Source organism: Lactuca saligna, chromosome 2 (genome assembly GCF_052625555.1).
Source record: "Lactuca saligna cultivar CGN05327 chromosome 2, ASM5262555v1, whole genome shotgun sequence".
Classification (NCBI taxonomy): domain Eukaryota; kingdom Viridiplantae; phylum Streptophyta; class Magnoliopsida; order Asterales; family Asteraceae; genus Lactuca; species Lactuca saligna.
In genome coordinates this window covers 29,311,594-29,317,699 of record NC_136418.1, presented here as the reverse complement: position 1 = coordinate 29,317,699, position 6,106 = coordinate 29,311,594, and the positions used below count along the sequence as shown (strand labels likewise).

The 6,106-nt window shown below is 28.5% G+C and overlaps 1 long non-coding RNA gene across 2 annotated transcripts; it reads left to right on the top strand.

The window, feature by feature from the left end:
- Positions 1–3,580: 3,580 nt before the first annotated feature.
- Positions 3,581–4,835, top strand: LOC145028821 (uncharacterized). 2 transcript variants are annotated; one of them, XR_013676198.1, is made up of 3 exons: positions 3,581–4,203; positions 4,325–4,454; positions 4,568–4,835. It is a non-coding gene; the product is annotated as an uncharacterized LOC145028821 (long non-coding RNA). The 2 variants fall into 2 exon arrangements; XR_013676197.1 differs by having other exon boundaries at positions 4,564–4,835.
- The last annotated feature ends 1,271 nt before the right edge of the window (positions 4,836–6,106 follow it).

Below are 6,106 nucleotides of genomic sequence, written 5' to 3'. Positions count from 1 at the left end.
TAGTAGCTCGTGGTGGTGAAGATGTTGACTTTTCAAAAACAATGGGCTCTTCAGAAGAGGAAGACTCTTGATTTTCTACTAAACTTGGAATAAAAGTGGAAGGTAATGTAGGAAGCTCCACCTCAATTTTGGCTTTCTCTTTACTTGCTTCAGATGATATATCTAATGTATCCATACTTTTTGATTATTCTGGTTGAACGATACCCAACTCATCGGAAGTAATCTCTTGAGATAATGGAATTCTTCATATCAAAGCTCTACAACTTGTGCCCTTTAAGGCATGGATTGTACCCAATAAAAACACATTTGATTACTCTCAGTTCTAACTTCCCACTGTCAACTCGTGCGTATGATAGCCATCTAAAATTTTTAAATATGTATAATCCCCAAGTGTAAGGTTGAATCATATAATTTGATGAGTCAAACTTTTTATCCATTATTATTTGTTTATATTGTATCAATCGTTGTAGAAACCTTTATTTGTAGCATGATAGTTTTCTTTTTTAACAAGTTTTTTAGATACATTATCTTAGTGATAGGATGTTCTTATATATTGTATATATCTTTTATATTTGAATCACTATTATGTAGGGATCACATTCTAGAATAGCCTTGCCCAAGTTTGTAAGTTATATTTGGGTTGCATGTAAAAGTCTTGGATTTGTTCATTCTCTCTTTGTGAGAGTTATTAATCAAAATTTGTTTTTGATTATTCTTTGTTCTTTATTTGTTGATATATTGTGTTATTACGATCCTTCGATAGCTATTAGAGCAGATACTACTTATCAAGCAACGATGTCTTCTTCTAATCCTACTACTAATCTGCTAACAAAATTCATCATGATGAAAAAAAAAATTTCGATGTGGAAAAGCAAAGAAATGGTTTTTAACGAAGCCATAGATTACATTATGTTGGACATCATTGATAAAGGTCCACATATTCCAAATTTTGGGGAAACGAAAGACAATGCTCATAATATAGTAAGAAAGAGTACTAAAAACATAAATATAATGAAGAATATAAGAAATTTGGTAACTTGGATTATACTGCAAGTGTTACCATAGGACACTCTTTTACATATTACATTTACCATGTTGTTCATAACTGTACTTTAGTTGAAGAGACGATTGATATGTTGACTATAGCAGATGAAGGAACTAAAGAAGTAAAAGCAACCATGTAGAACAACCTCAATAGAAAGTTTGAGCACTTCTTGCTCACAATAATGAATCTCTAACTAAAAAAATTGTTCGCTTTATGTGTTTAATTAATGATATGAGACAGTTTAATAGTGTTAAGCATGAAGTTATTTTAGTATTGAAATTATTATATTCTCTAGATGATAAGAAGGAGCATCATGTAGATATTGCTATATACCGCATTTGACTACCTAAAAAATTAAATTACTATATAGTAATTCATGATAACTAAGACATCTAGTGGGTCAGTGTCATTGTCTTCATAAAGAGTACGAGGGAAGATCCGTATATATACATAACTAATTAGTATAGGATTCGATCCATATGATAAATCACATATGAGAAAATTGCCAAAAATACTCGGTAGTAAAAGACGAGTGTTGTTTCACCCCTATGAATCCAAATCATTTATAATAACTCTAGCTCAATGCATAATAGGATCAAAATATCAAACAATATTCCACCACCAATATAATACAAATGATAATTGTAAATAAAATACACACAAGGATTTACTTCGAAAACTCAAATCAGGAAAAACCATGGGTGGAGGAACTAATAAGAAATCCATTATAATTTTGTAGTGTTACAGATTTTTAGTTAAAAAGAAATGTAAAGAGTTGGAAAATGGTGTATTTTATGATACTCGGAGGAGCTGATATCTTGAACGCACTACACACACACACACACACACACACACATATATATATATATATATATATATATATATATATATATATATATATAATGGTAGGTTCATATGTTTCCCACATCTATTGTGTTCTACAATGCACCAATAACAATTTAATAAAAATTAAATTATTATTTAATCAAATAAAAATAAATATTTAATGATTTCCATAATTTTATTTATATTAAATGATATCCATTCTTATAATTCTTTTATTTATGGAAACTAATTAAATTCATTATTAATGTCAACAACAATATTTTTTTCAAAATGAATTTATATTTAGAAGAATGAGAGTGTATTCTAGCAGAATAATAATGTATTCTATAGAATACACTCTAATTCTTAATTGTCCATGTAACTATACTGTATTTTAAGTGAGTGGATCCTAAAACAAAACACGAATACATACATAAAACCTAGATACAGATTGATTCTGAGAAAATGTTATTGCTGACAATAATGGCTAATTTAATTAGCTTCCATAAAAAAAGAATTATAATTAAGGATATCATTTAATATAAATGCAATTACGGAAATCATTTAATTTCTATCTTTATTATTTAAATAATTATTTAATTTTACTAAATTCCTATCGGTGATTTCTAGCATTCAATGAATGTAAGAAACACATGAACTTATCCATATATATATATATATATATATATATATATATATATATATATATATATATATATATATATATATATATATATATATATATATAATTAAATTCATTATTAATGTCAACAACAATACTTTTTCAAAATGATTTTATATTTCGAAGAATAAGAGTGTATTCTAGCATAATAATAATGTATTCTAGTAGAATACACTCTGATTCTTAATTGTCCATGTAACTTTACTGTATTTTAAGTGAGTGGGTCCTGAAACAAAACACGAACACATACATAAAACCTAGATGCAGATTCATTCTGAGAAATGTTATTACAGACATTAATAGCGAATTTAATTAGCTTCCATAAAAAAAAATTATAATTAAGGATATCATTTAATATAAATGCAATTATGGAAATCATTTAATATCTATCTTTATTATTTAAATAATTATTTAATTTTACTAAATTCTTATTGGTGAACTGTAGCATTCAACGAATGTAAGAAACACATGCACTTATCCATATATATATATATATATGGCTTAGGGAATATGTGGCTGTTAAGTACCTAATATTAGGTATAGAACCATCAAAAACTACATAGTTTTAACAAAATGCAATCAAATCTCTCTACTATCTTTTTTGAATTATCTATTAGACTAGATGATAGGCTTCGTATATATTTTTTATAGAGTTTTAAATATTTAATTTTTCACCACAAACCATGTATAAAAATACATTATCAACTACCTATAAATCTTCTTAATAAGATTTAATATAGAAAAATATAGTGAAAGATTGAAATTGTTCATTAAAAACCTAATAAACTTCTTCCCATAACATCAAAAAGAACCATGCAAGTATATATATGATAGGTGTCAAAGAAAGTTATGTAGCCTACTAGAGGTGTAATATAAACAACACATTCGAAATACATAGATGTTGGAGAAAAATTATGAAATAAGAAATAATATGAGCTAAAAAACAATAGGAAGAAGCTAAAAATGAAAAAAATGTTCTTTTTAATCAAAATGAAGTCAATGTTAATGGTTCTACACCTAATCTTACATACATCTATGTACGATATCATCGAACATATGTGTCGAAATCCTTCCATGTTCACTTTCACATTGTCTGTCGTGAGAGAAAGGAAAATTAAGTAGCACTTGAATTAATGAACTCTGAAATCAGCGTGGAAAAAGTCGAATCAACAAGAAGCAGTGCTCAAGTTTATGAACTCTAAAACCAGTTTGGATAATTTGTAATAAACAATAAAGCGACGTGGGAAAAATCGAAATGAAAAACGTATCTTTGTCTTTCGAAGCCCTTCCCTGTTCGTTTTCAATGAATGTTAGTGTATTCATGGTATGTGTACATGTATTTGAGTCCATAGTCCAGTTTTCAAGCCCAAAGATCAAAGTCAAAGCAAGGCAGCACAGAACACCCACCAGGTGTTCGATTAAATGCCTTAGTGAAAGCATAGACTGTTTTAACCCCCATGTGCAGGAAGTGAAATTTGAACTTGATCTTTCTAAGGAGATAATCTCTTGTTAGTTGCTGTGTAGGTAATCCCTTCGTTACAAGGTCGAGGAATCAAGCGTATGATTCTTCAAAGGATTATGAGGTCTATAAAAAAAAAATCCAAATTACATATGCTACCCAATCTTTTAACATCATTTCTCATCGGTTTTGGTGAGTTACATCTATCACCCTAAAAAATTTGAAGTACAAGTTTGATGATAATTTAATAAAGGAGACAAATGAGAAATGTGTTATCGGAATCATGGCTAATGGAAGGTCCATTTGGTTGCAGATTGCTTACGAATAAAGGCATATATGAACAAACACAAAATGATAACAGGGGAGTTGTTATTGCGCACCAAGTAAAATGAAACAAAAGAACATGAAAGAGGTTAACGAACAGGGGAGTAAACAATAAGAAGGTAGGTTTCCAAAAATGCCCCTGGGACTAAACTCTTTCCCATAATCTGAATTATCCCAACAATATATTAGTAATTTGGACCATTTGTTGTTTATTGTCCCTGCAAATAGCTAGATTATGCACCAGATGCACTTGGCAGAAATTACAGATGAAGTTGATGCAAAGCCTCTGAATCTGGATGGTGTTATGTAAAAAAGCTCTTTGCAATTGTCATCTGTCGACCCAACATGGGCAAAATCGTCCAACAAGGGTAAAAATCATCACACTTATGTGATGATGGAAGTTAATGTGATGTATGAAAGATGTAATAGTGAGATGTATTGACTAGTTCTTTGTAGCTAAGGGTTTCTGCTCATGTGTTTAGTAAATAAATTATTGATAGTTTGATTGTCATTTGAATAGATTCCATGTTCTTTTAATGATATTTTTTTGTTGACCTTTTAATTTGGTCGATAGTTATTTAAAATAAAAAAGCAATGCAATTTGGTATTTTGATTAGGCATCTTTGATACTATAGTGAAAGATATGCTTTTTACCGAAATGACAACATATTTTATTTTTTAACCTACAAAAACAGCAAATTGAATTTTTAACCTCAAATTATAGTTAACTTTCATTTTTATCCCATAATAGCAGAAAAGTTCTAAGTTTAACTTATATTTGCAAAAACTTTCATTTTTAACCCAAATTGCAGAAAAATTACAATTTTAACCCAAAATAACAATCAACTTTCATTTTTAACCTATAATTGTAGAAAAATTGCAGTTTTTAACCCAAATTGTAGAAAAATATCCTCAAATTTAACCCAAAACTGCACAAAATTTTCATTTTTAACCTAAAATAGTATTATAGTTTTAATTTTTTTCATAAAATATCCTCATAATTTCATTTTTTTTTCGCAAAATACCATTGTACTTCAGTTTATTTCACAAAATACCCTTAGAATTTCTTTTTTTACAAAATACGATCATACTTTCATTTTTTTTCACAAAATACCTTTATAATTTTGTTTTTCCACAAAATACCATCACACTTCCATTTTTTTCACAAAATACCATCGTAATTTCATTTTTTAACGGAATACCATCATACTTCCGGTTCTTTTTTTTCACAAAATACCCTCATAATTTCGGGTTTTTTTTTTCATAAAATAGCATTGTACATTCATTTTCATCACAAAATACCCTCATAATTTTATTTTTCACAAAATACCATCATACATTCATTTTTTTAACAAAATACCCTCATAACAAAAGAAAAAAAATGTCATGAAGCATCTAGTTTTTCTATTACCCGTAGAAACAACACATCTCATCATTATGTCTTTTACAACGATTCATCGACTTGGCACATGAAAAAAATAAAAAATTGTTAATATTACCTTTAGAGTTCTTAATCATGAAAATTAAATTATTATTATAATTACCTTTCTTTTTGAACAACCAGTAGCATAATGACCCAATCCTTGACAGTAAGAGCATGTTCATTTTTTACGGGCTTTTAACGAAGACTTGATTCTACTTACAAGTTTAGGATGCCCTTTTGTAGTAATTGGACCAAGAGGATTACTGATAGATAATTGTGGCATCATATTTACTTGCGAAACTCCCGTACAAGAACTTTGAGATGTATTCTCCAAAGACATAGACTATT